Raw genomic sequence first — 23,133 nt, forward strand, 5'->3', positions numbered from 1 at the left:
TTTTGATGAGATGTATGTTGTCTAGCCTCTAGTGGTGTTATGTGAACGTCGACTACATAACACTTCACCATTATTTGGGCCTAGAGGAAGGCACTGGGAAGTAATAAGTAGATGATGGGTTGCTAGAGTGACAGAAGCTTAAACCTTAGTTTATGCGTTGCTTCGTAAGGGGCTGATTTGGATCCATATGTTTCATGCTATGGTTAGGTGTACCTTAATACTTTTGTTGTAGTTGTCGATGCTTGCAATAGAGGTTAATCATAAGTGGGATGCTTTTTCAAGTAAGAATAGCACCCAAGCACCGGTCCATCCACATGTCAAATTATCAAAGTACCGAACATGAATCATATGAATGTGATGAAAACTAGCTTGACAATATTCCCATTGTGTCCTCGGGAGCGCTTTTCCTTATATAAGAGTTTGTCCAGGCTTGTCCTTTGCGACTGAAAGTGCAACTATCCCTAGGTGGTTTTGGTAATTCATAACAACATATAGCTCATTGAGCTAATGCTATTCCAAGATGACTATTTCAGGAAATCTCAATGATTGGCATGGCATGGATGTGAAAGTGGAACCCTCAAAATGCTAAGGACAAAGGATTGGCTCAAGCTCAAAAGCTCAAGACTCTTCATTTTATATTTTAATGATCCAAGATCACATTGAGTCTTTAGGAAAAGCCAATACTATCAAGGAGGGATGAGGTGTTGCTTAATGAGCCTCTTGCTTCATGTGCTTAGTGATATGCTCCAAAACCCTCAACTACTTTCCCATATCCACATATGACCTAAACCCTAAGCCAAACTCGGTCCTACCGATTCTTTCTATCCGGCGCCACCGAGTTTCACTTGTCATAAGCCACTGCCAAACCCTAGCAATTCGGTTCTATCGATAGGGATCTCGGTCTCACCGAGATGGGATTGCAAACTCTCTGTTTCCCTTTCGTAACTTTTTGGTCTCACCGAAAGAGCGAATCAGTCCCACCGAGATTGCAATGTAAACTCTCTGTTTCCCTTTTGTAACTTTTCGGTCTCACCGAAAGAGCGAATTGGTCCCACCGAGAGTGCAATGTAAACTCTTTCTTTCCCTTTTATAACTTTTCGGTCTCACCGAAAGAGCAAATCGGTCCCACCGAGTTTGCCTGACCAACTCTCTGGTTAGCTTATTACCAAACTTGGTCTCACCGAGTTTGTGTAATCGGTCTCACCGAGATTACGTTATGCCCAAACCCTAACCATATCGGTCCTACCGAGTTGCATGTCAGTCCCACCGAAAATCTCTAACGGTCACTAGGTTTACCTTTTCGGTCCGACCGAGTTTGTTGATTCGGTCCCACCGAGATTGGAAAACTGTGTATAACGGTTGGATTTTGTGTGGAGGCTATATATACCCCTCCACCTCCTCTTCATTCGTGGAGAGAGCCATCAGAACACATACACAATTCCAACTCATATGTTCTGAGAGAGAACCACCTACTCATGTGTTGAGACCAAGATATTCCATTCCTACCATATGAATCTTGATCTCTAGCCTTCCCCAAGTTGCTTTCCACTCAAATCTTCTTTCCACAAAATCCAAATCCTATGAGAGAGAGTTGAGTGTTGGGGAGACTATCATTTGAAGCACAAGAGCAAGGAGTTCATCATCAACACACCATTTGTTACTTCTTGGAGAGTTGTGTCTCCTAGATTGGCTAGGTGTCACTTGGGAGCCTCCGACAAGATTGTGGATTTGAACCAAGGAGTTTGTAAGGGCAAGGAGATCGCCTACTTCGTGAAGATCTACCGCTAGTGAGGCAAGTCCTTCGTGGGCGATGGCCATGGTGGGATAGACAAGGTTGCTTCTTCGTGGACCCTTCGTGGGTGGTTGCTTATTCGTGGACCCTTCGTGGGTGGAGCCCTCCATGGACTCGCGCAACCATTACCCTTCGTGGGTGGAGCCCTCCGTGGACTCGCGCAACCGTTACCCTTCGTGGGTTGAAGTCTCCATCAACGTGGATGTAGGATAGCACCACCTATCCGAACCACGGGAAAAACATCCGTGTCTCCAATTGCGTTTGAATTCTCCAAACCCTTCCCTTTACATTCTTGCAAGTTGCATGCTTTACTTTCCGCTGCCAATATACTCTTTGCATGCTTGCTTGAATTGTGTGATGATTGCTTGACTTGTCCTACAATAGCTAAAAACTGCCAAGAACTAAAATTGGGAAAAGGTTAAGTTTTTATTTGGTCAAGTAGTCTAATCACCCCCCCTCTAGACATACTTTCGATCCTACAAGTGGTATCAGAGCTTTGGTCTCCATTTGCTTTGATCTCCATAGCTTTTGGTGGTCATAGCCTTGGTTTCACAACCTAGGAGAGTATGGCGTCTAGCGAGGGAAATTATCACCGTAGAGGTCCTTACTTTGATGGTACTAATTTTGCTAGTTGGAAGCATAAAATGAAAATGCATATTCTTGGACATAACCCCACCGTTTGGGCTATTGTGTGTGTTGGTTTGGAAGGCGACTTCTTTGATGGGAAAGAACCAAACCGTGAAGCTACCGCGGATGAGTTGAAGATGTTGCAATACAATGCTCAAGCTTGTGATATTCTCTTCAACGGATCGTGCCCCGAAGAATTCAACAAAATCAGCCGTCTTGAGAATGCAAAGGAAATTTGGTACACTTTGATTGATATGCACGAAGGTACCGACTCCGTCAAGGAATCCAAGTTGGATGTGCTTCAAAGTCAACTTGACAAGTTCAAAATGAAGGATGGTGAAGGTGTCGCTGAAATGTACTCTAGGCTTGCTCTCATCACAAATGAGATTGCCGACTTAGGAAGTGAAGAGATGACCGATAGATTCATCATCAAGAAGATTCTAAGAGCCTTGGATGGAAAATATGATACAGTGTGCACATTGATCCAAATGATGCCCAATTACAAAGATCTCAAGCCAACGGAGGTGATTGGAAGAATTGTTGCTCATGAGATGTCACTTAAGGATAAAGAGGAACTTCATAACAAATCAAGTGGTGCCTACAAAGCCTTATGTGAAGCCCCTACATCATCAAGTGAGAAACAAAACTTCAATGAAGAATTGAGCTTAATGGTGAAGAACTTCAACAAGTTCTACAAGAGTAGAAGCAAAGATAGAAGCTTCAAGTCAAGGTCCTACAATGACAAAAGATCTTCTAGTCGAGAGCGAAACTGCTACAGTTGTGGAAGACCCGGACACTATTCCAATGAGTGTACGGCTCCCTACAAGAGAAGAGAAGATTCTCCAAAAAGAAGAAGCAAAGAATCACCACCAAGAGAGAGAAGGAGTAGAGATGATCGTTATGAACGAAGATACTCACGGAGAAGCAAGGATTCGGAAAGGAAGGAAAAATCATCAAGGAGCTACACAAAACGAAGACATCAAGCTCATGTTGGTGAATGGGTATCCGGCTCCGACTCCGACAGCCACTCCGAGAGAAGTTATCACTCCGACTCCGAAGATACTCAAGATGAAGGTGTTGCCGGTCTAGCACTTGTGCCAACCAACTCCTACGACATATTTGACTCACCAAATGAAGGAATTGGAAGATGCTTCATGGCCAAAGGTCCTAAGGTAACACACCCCGAGTATGTTGATTTCAATAGTGATGAAGATGACTTGTTAGGTGATGATTTGCTTGTTGACAACTCTAGTGATGAATACTATGATGAAACGTCAATTAATCATGCTAATCAAGATAAAACGAATGACAATGATAAGGAGAAGATTGAGGCTCTAACTAAAGAACTAAACACTCTTAAGTTAGCTCGTGAAACTATCTTCGAAGATCATCGAGAACTTTTAAGAGCTCATGAGAAATTATGCTTTGAAAAGCTCAATATTGACCAAGAGCAGGAGTTCTTAAAAGCAATCAATGATGATCTCCGCAAGAAAAGTTATTCTTACATTGCCAAGCGTTTACTCTTATCCACTTACATGCCTCAAGTCAAGTCTAGTAACAAGAACAAGAAAGATTCTTCCTCAAGCAGTAACAATGATCATGCTAAATCCAATTGTTGCTTCTAGTAGTTCTCTTGATTCCACTAATGATTCTCTTAGCCAAGTTACACTTGAGCAAGAAAATAGCTTATTGAAGGGAATTATAGAGAAAGGAGTGTACAAAAGCCTTGCCGGGAGTAAGCAATTCGAGGAAATTGTGCGCAAGCAAGGAATGCACCGGAAGAATCAAGGTGTTGGTTTTGAACGAAAGTTCAATGCCAATGGAGTTGAGTGGGAAGAAGATCAATACCCCAAGACAAAGTTTGTTGCTCAACAAGAGAAGTATGATACTTCTTTCAAGGGGACACAAACTCAAGATGATCTTCCACCACAAGACTACAAGCAAAAAGGCAAGGACAAGCTTCAAGAGGAAATTGATGCATTTGAAGAAGATCCTAAGACCTTAGTCAAGTGGATTCCCAAGACTACTTCAAGTTCCACTTCATCAAGTACGACTACAACTCCAAGGATTCCCATCAAGATGGTATGGATCCAAAAGAAGAAGAACTAGAGAGTTCTTGAGGGTGACTCCGCCAACATACTTCACTCTTATCATTTTGGCAAGAACAAGTGCAATCAACTTCCACATCTTGCACTAGTTCAAGGAGTCACAAACCCTCTTGTTGGTAAGACAAGGGACAAGGTAACCTAAAAGATTTCATGGACATCATCTTGTGTGTGCATCACTCTATGTCTATGGATATCCTTGTTTGTTCCTTGTGGGACTAACCCATGTAGGTATTGAAAGTGCAATTCACTCAAATGGATAGCTCCAAGTGATCTACATCAACATTGAGAATCCACATCTTCAACATCTACATGAAGTCATCATCGACAAAACCCGAGGTTAGTTCATCCCTCTAAGGGGGGATATCACATCTAGGGGGAGCTTTACTCTAAGACTTGAACTAAAGCAACTCTAAAGATGTGAACACAACAATGCTTTATGTAAAAGTGGTAACCCCACTTGAGCTTAAACGATGAGTATGACCTATGATCAAGTGTTCTCACTTGACTCCTAAGTCAATATACTCATATATAGATGACCTTGTCATCGCAAATTGCTTGATAGATGCTAGAATTGGTTGTGCATGCCTTGTCACATATTTCATTTGCCATCTTATTGTGTGAGCATGCTGGTTGCATATTTTACTCATTCGAGGACATCCACTTGTTGTTTTGATTGTTTGGTTTTATTTCCTTTTGCCAAGTGGATGGACAAGAATGCCTAAGAACCTCCTCTAGCTATCTACGCTTTTCTCGTCTCAAACTCTATTCATGCTGCATCACAAAATTTGATCAAGTCAGATTCGAACCACTCTGTGTGAGGAGCGCTCGGAGTCCCCAATTCGTCATAGACTTAAACTTCCAAAACCTCTTTATGATTCTCGGTCTGACCGATACCCTACTTTCGGTCCTACTGAGATCATTAAGTTGATCTAGGTTTTCGATTTCGGTGCAACCGATTTGAACCATTCGGTCACACCGAGTTGCAACAACTGTATACAGTTTTGCATCTCGGTGCCACCGAGTTGTTCAACTCGGTCACACCGACAGGGTCGGGCTATATACAGTCACGGGCAAAAATTTGGAAATTTCTCCGAACCCCTTCGCCCGCGCGATAGCCTGCTCTGCCAACTTGGTCTCCGGATCGTCTCCTCGCCGCCAGCCGCCTCCAGTCGCTGGTCTCCGTCGCCGTCAACGGAAATTAAACCCCACCGTTGCCGCCGTAGCGAGTCTCCGCCGAACTAAGGTATGGACTCGATCTTTGTGCTATTCCCCATTCCGATTCTTAGCACATTGTGATCATCATGATTCTTGCCACGTTTGTTAAACTTCTATCCAGTCAATGAACTCGTAGATTAGGTTTAATTCGAAAATTTTAGGGTTAGGTTTCCGCCAAAACCATCTCGGACCCACCAAGTTGAAAAACTCGGTCCCACCGATTTGGCTTATGCCATTGCACAAGTGAGACTCGGTCTGACCGAGAATTACTTATCGGTGTGACCGATTTTGGAACTCTGCGAAACCCTAGCAGTCTCGGTGCCACCGAACTGTGACTCGGTCTGACCGAGTTCACTAGTTTAGGTGCCAAAACTGCTTCGGTATCACTGAGTTTAGAAATCGGTAGATCCGAGATGCTTTCAGTGGGAAACTAAAACTAAGCTTTTGAATTATTCTTTTGCAAAAATCTCTGCATTTTGTGATGCTTATCCACTCTATCTCATCTATAACCTATTCACAGGGTCAGCAGTCAGAGTTTGCATCATGTCAGACCAAAGTGATAGCCAGAACTTGTCAGAGCAGCAAGTGCAGATGAGTGAGGGCACTAGTCCCTCAAGTTCCTCAGATGATGGCAGCAGGAGCACCCCTAGCAATCTACCTAAAGCTGCCACAAGACAGAGAAAGAAGAGAACCTCAGACTCAGAAGATGAGGATTATGTGGCAGAAGAGGAAGCAACTTCCAAGAGAGTTGAGCCAGCACAGGGCATAAAACCAGGGATGAAGATCAAAAGGCCAGCAGGCAGGCAGCCTATGTCAAAGGCCAGAGCTTCAACTGAGAAGACCACTCCCATTGAGCCAGTTGCTGCTGAAGGCAAGAAGAGGAAAGAAAGGGTGAAGAAAACTGTAGCCAGAGTGCTTGGCAAGGCTTCCATCATGGAAGATGAGGAGGAAGAAGAAGAGGTAGCTGCACCAGCACCTAAGGCACCCAAGCTGATGGGTGATGCCATAAGAACAGGGGCAGCTGCTTCCAAGGCCAAGCCAGCTCCAAAGCCAAAGCCAAAGAGGAACACAAGAAGCATCTCAGCTACTGAGAAGAACAAGGCCCCAGTGCCTGAAGCTGCAGAAGAAGAAGAAGAGAATGTTCTTAGAAAGCTCAAGCCCAAGATACCAGACCACAATGATGCTCATCCTGTGGCTGAGGATATGAAACCCAGGAGAGATTCAGGGCTCCGGAAGTGGAGAGAAGCAGACCCATATGCTTCAAGGAGAAGGACTGCAGTTGACTACAGGTTTCACACCAAGGAGCAGCAAGACTTTTATGAGACAGTGCTGCTAGACAAGAAGCCAATTGTCTGTGATATGAGATGGGTTGATTGGCAATACATCAAGGACAACGAAGAGTACTACCCTGGAGTGCAGGACAGCTTCAAGGCATGTGGAGTAGAGGACTTTGTTGGGCAGAAGCTCACAAAGTGGAACGAGGAACTCATCATGCAGTTCTACTCCACAGCCCATTTCTATCCAGATGGCAGGATTGTATGGATGTCAGAGGGTACGAGGTACCAGTCTACAGTTGCTGAATGGGCTCAGCTGATTAATGCCCTAGAAGAGCATGACGATGACTTGGACATTTATGCCAAGAAGAAGATGGACCACAACTCAATGTCAAACATGTACAAGGAGATTCCAAATGAAGCACTTGATACGTTCAAGTTTGGCTCAGTACACTATCTTCTGTCAGGGCTGCCAACCATCAACTAGATTCTTAAGCACACCCTATTGCCCAAGTCTGGAGATCACAAGATGGTCAGGGGCCACGCGATCAACTTGCTTCATATCTTTGATGTGCCACAGAAATTCAAAGTCATGAGCCTTATGATTGAAACAATCAAGAGGACAGCAGCAGACCAGAAGAGGAGCTGTGGATATGCCCCACAGATTCAGGAGCTCATCAACTCTAAGATGGGCACGGGCATATACTTATTGGACAAGGAACACCTGCCCATCCGTCCAGACTTTGAAGATAATCAAGTGGTCATGACTAAGAATGAGCCATCATCTGCCCAAGCACAAGCCAAGAAGGAGAAGGCGAGGAAGGAGAAAGCTGCCAAGATGCCTACTCAAGAGGAGGCATCTGAATATTTCCTAAAAACCAAACAAGAGTAGCTTGGTTACTTGATTGCATCCACCCTGTGGATTGAGCAAGGACTAGCCACCCTAACTCAGAACCAGGCAAGCTTAGAGAGGATCATGGAACAAAAGTTCTATGACTTGGATGTCAAAGTGACAGAGATTCATACTGCAATGGAGCAGCTCCAGGATGACATGCAGGAGAGGAGAGGCAAGACTACAACTGATGCCTTTGCCAGAGTGCCACGAGGTCCGAGGTCGTCTGCAGTGCCAGTTGCTGACCCCAGAGCCACCACGTCTGCACCAGCTACAGCCTCAGTTCCACCAGCTCCAGCGTCCATTTCAGCCTCGACTCCGACCACGTCTACAGAAGGCTTCGTCCTTGGAGTGCTCCGGACTCCACCACCACCTGAAGATCAAGCCTGAGTGTCGACTTAGCACTATGCATTTTCTAGGAACTTTTTGGTAACTTGTTGCCAAAGGGGGAGAAAATGTATATATCATAGGCTTCGAGAGAGAGTGTTGCTTTTATTCTCTCTTGTCTTATTTGGTGGTTTTTCGATCTTTGTTTGCTTTTGTGTGAGATACTATGTCATTGCTCGTGAGACATTGATGATCATGTGTTTGATCATAAGCTACACTTAATGTTTGCTTAATATTATCATCTTATCTATCTTATGTGATCATTCACTATTCTTGGTGATGAGTGCATGTATTTCATTCTTATCATTTTAAGCGCTCCACCAAGATGTATGTGACATGGAAGAATAACCCATGACTCTAACTCTTTGTGCATTTGCAGTCCAAAGCAAATTTTAAATATGCACAAATTTAGGGGGAGCTCTTACTTGTCACATACTTCTCAAAACGATGATATATTTCATGCTTATTATCATTTGTCGAAGCTTTGATCTATATGTTGTCATCAATTACCAAAAAGGGGGAGATTGAAAGTGCAACTATCCCTAGGTGGTTTTGGTAATTCATAACAACATATAGCTCATTGAGCTAATGCTATTCCAAGATGACTATTTCAGGAAAGCTCAATGATTGGCATGGCATGGATGTGAAAGTGGAACCCTCAAAATGCTAAGGACAAAGGATTGGCTCAAGCTCAAAAGCTCAAGACTCTTCATTTTATATTTTAGTGATCCAAGATCACATTGAGTCTTTAGGAAAAGCCAATACTATCAAGGAGGGATGAGGTGTTGCTTAATGAGCCTCTTGCTTCATGTGCTTAGTGATATGCTCCAAAACCCTCAACTACTTTCCCATATCCACATATGACCTAAACCCTAAGCCAAACTCGGTCCTACCGATTCTTTCTATCCGGCGCCACCGAGTTTCACTTGTCATAAGCAACTGCCAAACCCTAGCAATTCGGTTCTACCGATAGGGATCTCGGTCTCACCGAGATGGGATTGCAAACTCTCTGTTTCCCTTTCGTAACTTTTCGGTCTCACCGAAAGACCGAATCAGTCCCACCGAGATTGCAATGTAAACTCTCTGTTTCCCTTTCGTAACTTTTCGGTCTCACCGAAAGAGCGAATCGGTCCCACCAAGAGTGCAATGTAAACTCTTTGTTTCCCTTTTGTAACCTTTTGGTCTCATCGAAAGAGCAAATCGGTCCCACCGAGTTTGCCTGACCAACTCTCTGGTTAGCTTATTACCAAACTCGGTCTCACCGAGTTTGTGTAATCGGTCTCACCGAGATTACGTTATGCCCAAACCCTAACCATATTGGTCCTACCGAGTTGCATGTCAGTCCCACCGAAAATCTCTAACGGTCACTAGGTTTACCTTTTCGGTCCGACCGAGTTTGTTGATTTGGTCCCACCGAGATTGGAAACTGTGTGTAACGGTTGGATTTTGTGTGGAGGCTATATATACCCCTCCACCTTCTCTTCATTCATGGAGAGAGCCATCAGAACACATACACAATTCAGACTCATATGTTCTGAGAGAGAACCACCTACTCATGTGTTGAGACCAAGATATTCCATTCCTACCATATGAATCTTGATCTCTAGCCTTCCCCAAGTTGCTTTCCACTCAAATCTTCTTTCCACAAAATCCAAATCCTATGAGAGAGAGTTGAGTGTTGGGGAAACTATCATTTGAAGCACAAGAGCAAGGAGTTCATCATCAACACACCATTTGTTACTTCTTGGAGAGTGGTGTCTCCTAGATTGGCTAGGTGTCACTTGGGAGCCTCCGACAAGATTGTGGAGTTGAACCAAGGAGTTTGTAAGGGCAAGGAGATCACCTACTTCATGAAGATCTACCGCTAGTGAGGCAAGTCCTTCGTGGGCGATGGCCATGGTGGGATAGACAAGGTTGCTTCTTCATGGACCCTTCGTGGGTGGTTGCTTCTTCGTGGACCCTTCGTGGGTGGTTGCTTCTTTGTGGACCCTTCGTGGGTGGAGCCCTCCGTGGACTCGCGCAACCATTACCCTTCGTGGGTGGAGCCCTCCGTGGACTCGCGCAACCGTTGCCCTTCGTGGGTTGAAGTCTCCATCAACGTGGATGTAGGATAGCACCACCTATCCGAACCACGGGAAAAACATCCGTGTCTCCAATTGCGTTTGAATTGTCCAAACCCTTCCCTTTACATTCTTGCAAGTTGCATGCTTTACTTTCTGCTGCCAATATACTCTTTGCATGCTTGCTTGAATTGTGTGATGATTGCTTGACTTGTCCTACAATAGCTAAAAACTGCCAAGAACTAAAACTGGGAAAAGGTTAAGTTTTTATTTGGTCAAGTAGTCTAATCACCCCCCTCTAGACATACTTTCGATCCTAGAGCTACAAAAAGGATTGGGCCACCTTGCTGCACTTTATTACTTTTGTTATTTGTTGCTCGTTACAAATTATCTCATCACAAAACTATCTGTTAGTACTTATTTCAGTACTTGCAGAGAATAACTTGCTGAAAACCGCTTATCATTTCCTTCTGCTCCTCGTTGGGTTCGACACTCTTACTTATCGAAAGGACTACGATAGATCCCCTATACTTGTGGGTCATCACCTAACCCTGTAAGAATTGGATTTTCTTTTGACGGAAGGCATCTCATGATCCAAGATGCCCCTTCACTTCAAAGGTTGATCCTTGATTCTAGTTATTCACCGTCACAAATAACAGTCCTCTCTGCGCCTAAACTAGAGACCTTGGGTGTAATACATGATCTCTGTGCTCATTTCAATATGGTGTTTGGCTCCATAGTTCTTTAGGTACTTTATATTATCATCTACACTTGTAACCATAAGCTACATTTTAAATTTCTGTGCATAAGTTATATACCATATTGGAGTACACATTTTGTACTAATATTATGTTCTATGCTCAATGAAGAGTTTCTCCATGGATATCCTATCAATGGTGCTAGATTCTGTCAAGATCTTATATATCCAAATGAATAGTTTTGATCTGAACAAGATTATTGGCTTGCTGCAATGCTTTCCATGTCTGGAGAAGTTGTATATAAAGGTGATAATTTCACGCACATTTGTAGCACGCATATAGTGTACTACAATTAACTGTTCAGCTGTTGCTTTTTTGACACTCTTTTTTTAGACCTTAACTGTTTTCAATCTTCATGTCTATTTAGGCAACAGGACGAGGTAAGAAAGTTATTACCAGTCGGTGGATTCGTAAGCACCGAGATTTTCTCAGTTCTCATGATATTCGATTGAAGACAATAACACTAGAACAATATGTAGCCAACCATGCAAACACTAGATTTGTCACATTCTTCCTGCTGAATGCGAGGTTACCATTATCCATCAGGCTTAAGTTTATCAAAGAGCAAAAAAGGACTTTCAGGTGGGAAAAAGAGCTTTTGAACATGCCGGGCTTCTATTTACAACATATTGTGGTCATAATCCAGTAAATTTTATGACCCAGGATGTTCATTCTATGGACCTGACCGGTCCATTTGACAGTGACTGCCGAAAACAGTGTTGGAGTTAGATGTTGTTGCCCTTTTCAACTTGGGTTTTGTATAAACCTGATGAACAATTAACCCTCGTGCTTTTGTACAGTTTTTAAGCTGGAGTTATATGTTCTTGCCCTTTTCAACTCATCTGTGACTGTCATATTTTCTTTGAAAAAGGGAAAATGGCTTGACATTCGTTTAATTTAGAGTGAAATATTGTAACAAATCTGTAACACCCCGAGACCGTTGCGCCAGGTGTCTTCCAATTATTCGTTGTTGTTGTCTTGTCATTTGTTTGCGTGTCATGCATTTCATATCATGTCATCATGTGCATCACATTTGCATACGTGTTCGTCTCATGCATCTGATAATTTTCCCCGTTGTCCGTTTTGCATTCCGACACTCCTATGTCCTCCGGCGCCCCCTTTTGCCTCTTTCCGTGAGCGGGTGTTAAACTTTCTCGGAATGGACCCAGATTCGCCAAGCGGCCTTGGTATAACACTAGTAGACCGCCTGTCAAGTTTCGTGCCATTTGGAGTCCGTTTGATACTCCAACGGTTAACCGAGGAACCGTAAAGGTCTCGTGTATGTTGCAGCCCAACACCCCTCCAAAGTGGCCCAAAACCCATCCAAACCCCCTCCATCCTCTCGGTCGTTCGATCACGATCGCGTGGCCGAAAACCGCACCTCATTTGGACTCTCCTAGCTCCCTCTACCTATAAATATGTGTGCCTCCCCGAAAATTCGCGGATGAAACCCTAGTCTTCCTCCTCCTCGCGCCACCGGACATGTCCACTCCGCCGCCGGACGCGTCCACCGCCTCCAGCCACGTCGCCCCGGCCAATCGCATCGCACCACATCATCGTTCCCGCCGCCCGTAGCCTCTCCCGCGCCGCCACGTGGCACCCCGCCGGCCTCCCTCTCTCCTCCCCATGGTCGTGGCCCGCCGAGCCTATCGCGGGCCGACGCGAGCCTGCCCGCGCCCGCCACCAAGCCCCGCAAGCCCGAGCGCTCCACCGTGCCTCCCGCAGCGCCGCTTCGGCTTCGCCTCCCACCAGTCGCCTCCCGCCACCGCCTGCGGACCCCGCTCACCGCGCCGCCCGGCTTCGCCTCCTCCGGCGCCGCGTCCGCCGCGCCGAAACTCGCCTCTGCCCAACGCCGGGGATCTCCTCCACCGCGCCCCCTCATCTCCACCGGCTAGATCTGGTCGAGCCGGACCGGATCCGGCCACCCCAAGCATCTCCGGCCGTCCCCGAGCCCCGCCGGCCATCCTCCTCCTCATCTCCGGCGAGTTACCCCGGCCATCCTCGAAATCCATGCAAGATCCAGATCTAGAAGGTTGACCCCGAAATATCCTAAGTCCTTGTTTTCTAACATGCTGAGCCCCTGTTCATCGCATCATAACTTCATCACTGTTGCTCCGTTTTGCATGCATGAGATATAAAAATGTTCATCTGGATGTCCTCTTCATTTTGTTCCATTGCACCATGCTTGTTTGAGTCCATCTTGATGCCCTAATAGTTGATGCAAGAGTGCTATAAAATGTTAGTTCCTGTTTCTTACCAGTTTATGAGCATTTGTCATTTTTCCATGATTATTGTGTGTTGCATATGGCTATGAGCTCTACATGTGTTTTGCGATATGCCATGCCATCTTTACAGGGGTGTATGCCATGTATTTTTGTGATCAATGTGGTGACTAGCACAAGCATGCAAAGTAGCTCTCGTAATGTTGCTGATTTCAGGGACTTAGAATTTCACTAAGTCATTTCCCTGTTGTTATTTTAATGCCATGTATTCATGTTGCTACAGAGTGATCCATGCCTCTTTTGATTATGTTCAGTAAGGATGATTTGGGCATATGGTTGTGCTCTATCCATCCATGTCCCTGTTTGCATTTATGGAGTGCCCTAGTGTCGGGGGTTTGGTGCGACATATGCCACCAGATGGCCTATCATGGTGGGGGCGAGTAGAACGTCGCCGGTGCCTGGAAACGGGATGAGGCGAAGACATGCACGCCGGCGAATCTTACCCAGCTTCGGGGCTCTCCGGGGAGATAATACCCCTACTGCTGCTCTGCGGGGTCTCTGCAGGATCACTATGGTCAAGTGTTAACACGGTTGCTCCTTGAGCTGTGTATGGTGGTAGGAGAGGGCAAGGCTAGCTCTCTCCCTCTATCTGGTGAGGTATCGAACTACTGGGATCCAACCCTTTGAGTGGTACCCTGGGGGGCTTTATATAGGCCTACCCCCCAGGGGTACAATGGTAATGTGACTGGGCACGGGCCCAGCCGTCAGTGTCTCCGACCTCCGACTTCTCCACCGACTGCTGGGGCCCGCCGACTGGTGGGCCCCGCCGACTGGTCTGGTACGGAGCCGACAGGCCGCGTCCACCGCGGGCGGGTCTTGCCGGCTGCTGATTACTGTAGTCGTGCTCCTGATGAAGCAAGCTTGGTCATGGGGTCATGGCAACAGCCCCACCGCCTGGCGGGCGATCACTGTGGCCACTCCCCGTATCTTATTGATTAATGGCGCGTGGGCCCGAGGGAGGGCTTGGCCGACTCCCCCGGGCCGACTCCCGTTGGGTCCGACTGGCGGTGCCCCCGCCGTCTCCCGAGGTCTCGCTGGCTGGTGGGCCCTGCTGCCTCCAGGCCGTACAGACAAGCCGTCGTGGGCGCAGGACCAGGTACAATGGTGCTGATGTCAGGGCCGGCTAGGCAACAGTGCCACGCCGCGGGGAGATCTTCCCAAGTACGGCGCGCTGTAGCCATGCCTGCCCTTGGTAAGGAGCAGGGAGTGGGCTTCATTGTAGCCATGCCCCTGCCCCGTCTCCCTCGATGAGGTCACGGTTTGTTGGAGTCGCCGGCCGACTCCCCAAAGCCGGCTTCTCTGGAAGTCGTCCCCGGGACTCGGCCGTGAGCGGGCAGTCGGCCGCCTTGCCGTAGACTCCCCAGGAGGCGGCTCTTCGCCCTGTGGTCTTGAGGGGTGCAGCCTGCCCCGATGTCTTGAAAGGTCGTGGGGCTCGGGTTGGCCTACCCGTGGCCCATTACTCCGACAGTAGTCCCCGAAGTTGGTGAGGCACCGCAGACAATCGGCCGAGAAGCCTCAGCAGTTTCTCTTTCCGGGCACAACACATGGTCTTGATTGACTTCCGCCGGGCTGACTAGAAGGAGTCAAACTCGCCCAACTCGGACTCACTCAATTCTGACTTGCTCAGTAGTTCGAACGTCGCGGCGGCATTTCAAGTGGCATGCTAGCTAAGCTTCCAGGCCACCGCCCTTTCCTGGCCTGTCACACGAGGGAACGTGGCCAGGCCGCTCTGCCATCCCACGCGCGCGATGGGACAGGCCCATAGGTGGGGCCCGCCACTACTGCGCCTCGGCGCTCGAGCGGATCCGCTGCGGCCCTGGCGGGCGGTTGGGATTCCCGTGAAGTTACTGCGCACAGTAACTTTACATGGGTCGTGGGGGTCTTGGGGCTGTGGGCGCAGTAAATCCCCACGTCCACCCCCTCGGCTTCGCAGCCCATAGGGCTATAAGTAGGGGGAAGAGGGGGCGGACGCGCGCCCCTCCTTCCCACTACCCCTCGCTTCTTCCTCCTCGCAGCTCCTCGCTCTCCTGTTTCCTCTTCTCTCCTTCGCATTGCCGCACGCCCAAGCTCCGGCGAACGCCGCGGCGATAGCTTCGCGATGAGCTCTTCCTCCGCTGCCGCGCCTCCCCCAGTGCGCTCCGGCACTAGGGACGGCTCCGAGGTCCACAAAGACCATATCGAGTTCCTCCACCGGACCCATCGGCTTCCCGGCGAGGATCGCGTGCAGGTGCGTCTCGCGCCGGAGGGGGAGATTTCCCCCGCCCCGTGGAAGGGCGAGCGGGTCATCTTCCGCTCGCACTGCCTGCGCGGGCTGGGGCTGCCGGCGAGCAGCTTCTTCCGGTCAATCATGGAGTTTTACAGACTCCAGCCGCACCACCTCACCCCCAACATAGTGGTGCTGCTGTCCACCTTCGTGGCTCTGTGTGAGGGCTTCCTTGGAGTCCTCCCCACCCTCGAGCTCTGGGGGGAGTTCTTCTTCTCCAAGCTCGGCACCCAGGTCGCGGGCGTGCCGGCTCAGTGCGGCGCCTTCATCGTCGTGCGAAGGACAGGAGCCGACAACCACTTCCCCTCCATCTCGCTGCTGAAGTCGGTGAAGATGTGGCAGCGGTCCTACTTCTACATCAGGAACGTCGCCGCGAGGGGCGACTGGTTAATCTGTCGGCTTTCGAAGCTGGCCCGCCGGCTGGCAGACTGCCCAACTGGTCGCATCGGGCCAGGTCGCTGACGCCTGCGGGAGCCGGCGCCATCATGCGACTCCGAGTGCTGACGCAGTCGGAGGGTCTGACTGGCCCGGACCTGCTGGCCGCCTTCGTCTCGCGCCGAGTTCTCCCACTCCAAGGCCGCCCTCACCTGATATGCTAGATGAGCGGGGGCCACGACCCGAGTCAGATGTGCACCAAGGACATGCCTCACGAAGAGGTGGCCCTGATGGTGAACTACCTCTCGGACAGCAGGCTCCCGGAGGACTGGCGATTCGGCAAGGAGCCATACTCCCGCCCCAACCCCCCGCCCGTGGTGAGTCGCCTTTCTTTTCTTTAAATTGTCTTCTTCTTGCCAAGTCTTGTTTTAATCAGTCTGCTTTTTGGTTAGAATCCCCTTCTTCACCCACCAGCCGGCACCTCGGGGCCGGCCCATGAGTTCGCCGCCGATCGGGCGGAGAGCGACGTCGACGACCCCGATCTGGGGGTGGCGGCTCTGGAAGACGACGCCGAGGGAGGAGGAGGAACAACAGGCGACTTCAGGCCCTCGGCTACCTTTGCCGACTGGCCTGAAGACGACGCCAAGGGAGGAGTCGCCCCTCACCATCGGCCAGGAGCCAGCCAGCCGGGCGCGGGCTCTTCTGCCACGTCGGCGCTCCAGGCGGCGGGAAGAAACGCCGGGCTGCGCCGACTTTGTTTGGCAGCCGGCCGAAGAAGCCCAAGGGCTCGGTTGCGGCGACCCGGCGGGACGAGGCAGCCGCGAAGGCCATCCGCTTCCATAAGGAAGTGAAGAAGCCGCCGTTGGTCTCCGCGTAAGTATTCTGACTTCAAGTTTTATTCTTTCTTCGTGTTTTGTCTGAGTCTCTGCTCGTCCTTCTTTCTTCAGGGCTCCCCTCTCTCTTGAGCGGGTCGTCGCCGCCTCCGTCATGGGGTCAGCGAAGACGCCCGCCACCACTCGGCGGATAGACCCCGCTGCCGACCTCCGGGAGGCGACGGAGCGGAATGCGCAGGAGAAGCGCGATGAAGAAGAAGCCCTCCGCCTGGAGAAGGCGGAGGCCGACAGGGCAGAGGCCTCCACCAAGAAAAAACTAGCGGAGGCCGAAGCCGCCACTGCGGCGAAGCAGCGGGCTGAGGAAGCTGCACGCCGCCAGGCGGCCTTGCTTGTTACCCCGCTGAACTCTCCGCCGCCGCCGCCGGAGTTCACGGGGCAGACTGGAGGAGCCGGCGGGGAGAACTTCGTCGAGGAGAGGGAAGGCGGCGAGCCCTCAACTCCGGGCGCGAACGCTCCGCCGCCGCCTCCGCCGCCGTCTGACGGCGTGCGAGGCGAGCAGCCAGCGGACCCTCCGGTGCCGCCGACCGAAGAAGAGGCCGTGGCGCGGCTGCTTCTCCAGGTCGGCTCGCCAGCGCACCGTCGTCTGGACAAGGCGACTTCGGCACCCTGCCCCCTGGAGGCCGGCACCGCCAGCTCCGCGGCACCAGACGCCGAGGCGACAAGCGCCGCACCTGTTGGGTGGGTGCGGGGAGGCGGCACAGGGCCGCTGAACCGGGCGCTCCTGGACGTCCAGGCGAAGCTCCGCGCTGAGGGCAACGCCCTCCAGAGCTGCACCAAGGCGTTCCTAGCGTCATGGGCGGCCGTCTGGGTATGTCTTTTCTTTGGGCCTTTATTTTTCTTGTTCCTCTCTGTGGGGGCGCGCCAGTGCACCCACTGGGTGTAGTCCCCGAGTTTTGGGTCAGCTGCTGAGCAGGCGGTCCGGAACTCCAATTTGATGAACTTCTGGGTACTAACTTTGTCTGAAATGCTTGTTGCAGGACTACCACAACCTCCGCATCACCACCTTTAACCGTAATGTTGAAGAGTTGGGCAAGCGGACCGCCGACTTGGCAAAGAGCCGGAGTAAGTCCTTCTCCTTTTTCTCTTCTCTGCGGGGGCGCGCTAGCGCACCCGCGGGCTGTAGTCCCCGAGATTCGGGCCGACTGCTGAGCAGTCGGGCCATCTCCCCGGCGACCTACTTTATTGACGACTGCTGTCTTTCTTTCTTTCCTTCAGGGGCCAACGCTGCTCTTCAACAGCAGCTGAGCGAAGCCAACTCCGCCCTGCTCGCCAAAGGGGAGGAGTGCGGCAAGCTCGCCATGGAGCGCGATCTGCTGACCACTCGGTTGGCAAAGCAGAAGGGGCTGCTCGCGAAGTCGCAGAGGGAGGTGGAGGAGACGGAGGCCGCCCTCCTGGCCGAGTTCGCGAGTGAGCGCTCTTCCTGGTCTGACAAGGAAGCGATGCTGTCCTTTGGCTTCCACGATATCGAAGACATCGTTGATGGTGAGTCTCTTTGTTTTCTTTCTTTGAGCCGCCGACCTAGGTCGTGCCGACTCCTGGTTTTTGACTCGCTTCTTTTTTTTGTTTCTTCGTGTCTTTTGCAGACTTCTTCCCTGGGCAGTCTCAGGCCGCTATCCAAGCCATCGAGGCCGATCGTGCAAGTCGGAGGGCAGAGGGCGCAGAGATCGCCGCTGATGCCCCCGAACTCTTGATGAGCACATCTTGAGTATCGAGGATCGCCTCCGGCCGGCTCACCGGATGCTGCGCCGGCTTCAGCGCGTCGGCGCCCAGGTGATCTCCGCCCTTTGGCCGGATATGCAGGCTCTGTGCACCCCCAGCCTGACGGCCAACTGGTTGGAGGTCACAGCTGGTCGCCTCGAGGCCTGGAAGGGCTCTTCTGCCCAGGCTGGAGCGCGCCGGGCCTTGGAGTTCGTCAAGGCGTGGTACCCGGGGCTGGATCTAGACCGGTTGGCCACGCTTCGGTCAGAGGCCCAGCCGGAGCTGGCGGCTGCGGCAGATGCTCTCGTCAAGCGTGCTGCGGCGATCGCCGAGTACACCAATACGAGCATCTTCATCCCAGAGCGGTCTGAAGACAGCGAGGAGGTCCCGCCGGAGTGGTTTGGGATGAACCCAGACTATGGCGAAGACTCGGCAGAGGTGATCGGCTCTAGCGTCGAGGAGGAGGACGAGGCGGAGGGTGAGGGCGAGGCAGAGGCACCAGAAGATGGAGCAGATGGCCAGCCTCAGCCCGACCGCGCCTCCAGCAACGAGCCGCGTGCGACCGATCCGACTGCTGCCGGAGGCGATCAAGCCGAGACTAGCCGGCCGACCGCCCCGACGACTGACGCTGGCGCCTCCCCTGACCCCCCGACTCCGTCTGCCGCCTCCTAAGCTGCCGCTGTGTCTTTTGTTTTATCTGCTTCAGTAGTCTTTTGAAGAACTTGTTAATTCGCACAATTCCACCCGCGGGGTGTATTCTGAACCTCTGCTTGACAATTCGGCCAAGGTCCTGTGTTATATATATATGTGTCTATCTTTTCTTGCTCATTGTTCTTTTGGCTGTTTTCCTTTGCCGCTTTCTCCTAGTTGCCTGCCTTGCCAATCGGACAGCTGCTCTGCAGACTGTTGCTGGATCAAGTGCTAGGCTACTTTGGGAAAGCAAGTACTTAGCCGATTTTAAGATTTTTTGAGCAAGTTGGATAGAAAACGATAATCTGACTGTCCGAGAGTCAGTTTGCGGGAAGGGATTGGAAGCCGTCTTGAGCTATGTTTTACGCTTTGAGTCCCTAGCCATTTTTCGTGCGATCACCCATTCTACCTTACCTCTGCCCACCATACAGTCGCTCTGTGAGCTGCGGCTTCTGACAGAAGACGGCTTAGATGTTACACACTACTTGTCCGGCTGCAGGAAGCATTTCATAGTGCAAGGCGGCAAGTCCCCGGGCCGACTTGTCGAGCCCGGTGCCAAGCGGCATGACAAAGAGTAACATACTTGTAGGCATAATTTTTATCATACAGACAAAAGAGGGCAGTCCCCGAGCTCGTCTCGGGGGGCCCGAAGTCTTGGTGTTTTAATACAAAAGGTAGCATGGTACATACTGCATCAACTGTAAAATCTTCGGAGAAGATTTGCGTTCCATGGCCGCTTTGTCTCCTTGCCGGAGTCGTCCCTCTTGCGTGCTCGGGGCTTCTAAGCGTCGATCAGGTAGTAGGAGTCGTTGCCTAGTACTTTGCTGATGATGAAAGGGCCTTCCCAAGGCGGCGAAAGCTTGTGCTGGCCGGCTGTTCGCTGGATCAGCCGGAGTACAAGGTCGCCTTCTTGGAAAGATCTTGGCCTGACCTTCCTGTTGTGGTATCGGCGCAGGCTTTGCTGGTAGATGCTGGACCGGCTGAGTGCCAACAGCCGGCCCTCTTCCAGCAGATTGACGCCGTCTTGTCGTGCTTCTTCTGCTTCCTCCTCGGTGTACACGGTGACTCGTGGGGAGTCGAACTCTATGTCCGTTGGGATGACGGCTTCGGCACCGTAGACGAGGAAGAAGGGCGTGAAGCCGGTTGACTTGTTTGGAGTCGTGCGTAGACTCCAGAAGACGGCTAGCATCTCGTCGAGCCAGCAGCCGGTCTAGCGCTCCAGAGGCTCGATCAATCGAGGCTTGATGCCGGACATGATGAGGCCGTTTGCTCGCTCCACTTGGCCATTTGACTGCGGGTGGGCGACGGACGCTAGGTCCAGTCGGATGCCCTGTGTTGCGTAGAAACGGGCCAAGGCGCCTTTGGCAAAATTTGTGCCGTTGTCGGTGATGATGTTGTGTGGTATGTCGTACTGAATTGTGATATCGGTGATGAAGGTCACGACAGTCGGACCGTTCAGTTTCTTAATTGGCTTTACTTCCACCCACTTGGTGAACTTGTCCACTACGACAAGTAGGTGAGTCAGACCACCTCGTGCTGTTTTGCATGGTCCCACCATGTCTAGGCCCCAAACAGCGAAAGGCCAAGCAATGGGGATGGTCTTGAGCGCGGAAGCCGGCTGGTGCGGCTTGGAGCTGAACTTCTGGCACCCTTTGCATTTTTGGACCAACTCCTTGGCCTCTTCCAAGGCAGTCGGCCAAAAGAAACCGTGCCGAAAGGCTTTGGCGACGAGTGATCCTGAAGCCGCATGGTGGCCACATTCGCCTTGATGGATGTCTTTGAGGACCGCCTGGCCTTGCCCTGGCTCTACGCAACGCTGGTAGACACCAGTGATGCTGCGCCTGACCAGCTCTCTGTTGATTATGGTATAGGCTGCTGCCCGGTGTTGTACTTGCCGAGTTGAGGTCTCATCAGTTGGTAGCTCTTTGTTTACCAGAAATTTGAGGATGGGTTGGGCCCATGAGGGTGCTGCTATTTCGTCGACTATCAGAACTGCCAGTTGGACAAGGGCGGCTGGGCTGGGAGGCGGCGGGCTGGAGTCAACAACCGCTTGTTGGGCTGATGAAGTCCCCAGGCCGACTGGCTCGGTCCTTGGGCCGAGTTCTGGAATCTTCAAGTCCGTCACCGCAGTCCCCGGGCCGGGCTCGACTGTGGCAGCTTTGGAGTCGCCTGCCAAAGTCCCTGTTCCGACTGCCAGAACTCTGGAGTCGGGTCCGCCGTCTTCGGGAGGAGTCGACACAAAGATGGAGTCTGATTCTGGTGAAGGCTTGATAGACGGCTTGAGGAGGCGTTGAAGGGCGACGCTAGATGGTATTTCTCGGCGGGTAGAGCCGATTCGTGCCAAGGCGTCTGCTTGGTCGTTGTCGTTTCTTGGCACATGGAGGAACTCGCACCCTTCGAAATACCCGCTGAGTTGCTGCACGAGGAAACGGTAGCTCGCAATGTTTGCGTCTTTTGCGTCCCTGTCGCCAGACGACTGCTGGACCACTAAGTCCGAGTCGCCATAACACAAGATCCGGTGGATGCCAAGTTCTTTGGCAAGCCGGAGCCCGTGAATGAGCGCCTCATACTCGGCCACGTTGTTGGAGGCGGCAAAATGGATTTGCAGTGCATATTTGAGCTTGTCGCCTTTGGGAGAGGTGAGGACGACGCCGGCTCCCAAGCCGGTGCGCATCTTGGAGCCGTCAAAGTGCATCCGCCAATGGGTGGAGTCAGGTGCTGGAGGTAGGTACTGGGTCTTGGCCCAGTCGACGAGGAAGTCGGCCAGTGCTGGTGATTTGATAGCGGTGCGGGGCTGGTAGTAGATGGTCTAAGGAGCCAGCTCTATGGCCCACTTGGCCACTCGACCAGAGGCATCACGGCTGTCGATGATCTCGGCAAGTGGAGCCGTGCAGACCATCGTGATTGGGTGTTCTTGAAAGTAAGGCTTCAATTTCTTGGCAGCAAAGTGCACGCCATAGCACATCTTCTGGTAGTGGGGGTAGTTCTGCTTGGAGGTCGACAGTACCTCGCTCAGATAATATACTGGTCTCTAGACAGGTAGCGCCTTGCCTTCCTCCTTGCGCTCTACTACAATGACTTTGCTGACTAGTCGGCTGGTGGCAGCGATGTACAGGAGCATAGGTTCCTTGGGAGTTGGAGCCGCCAGGACGGGTGGAGTAGTCAGCATCTTCTTCAACTGGTGAAAAGCTTCGTCCGCCTTATGGTTCCACTCGAAAAAAGTGGTCTTCTTCATGAGTTGGTATAAGGGGAGAGCTTTCTCGCCCAGCCGACTGATGAATCGGCTGATGGACGCCAAGCAGCCGGTGAACCTCTGCACATCCAGCAGTCGGCTAGGTACCTCCATTCTCTAGATGGCCTTGATTTTTACTGGGTTGCATTCTATGCCGCGTTCAGAGACCAGGAAACCTAGCAGCTGGCCGACTGGTACTCCGAAGACACACTTCTCGGGGTTGAGCTTGATCTGGAACCGGCGCAGGTTCTCAAAGGTCTTCCAGCAATGTTCCTCGCTTTTCCGTCTTCACCACCACGTCGTCCACGTAAACGTGGGTGTTCCTACCGAGCTGCTTGAGGAGGCACTTTTGCATGCAATGCTGAAAGGTGGCGCCGGCATTCCTCAAGCCGAACATCATGGTGAGGTAGCAGAATGCTCCAAACGGCGTGATGACGGCGGTCTTCAATCTGTCAGCTGGGTTCAGCTTGATCTGGTGATATCCTGAGTACGCATCCAAGAAACTCAACAGCTCGCATCCGGCTGTGGAGTCTATCACCTGATCAATTCTCGGCAGAGCAAACGGGTCCTTGGGGCAGGCCTTGTTG

Source organism: Triticum dicoccoides, chromosome 7A, assembly GCF_002162155.2.
Source record: "Triticum dicoccoides isolate Atlit2015 ecotype Zavitan chromosome 7A, WEW_v2.0, whole genome shotgun sequence".
NCBI lineage: Eukaryota > Viridiplantae > Streptophyta > Magnoliopsida > Poales > Poaceae > Triticum > Triticum dicoccoides.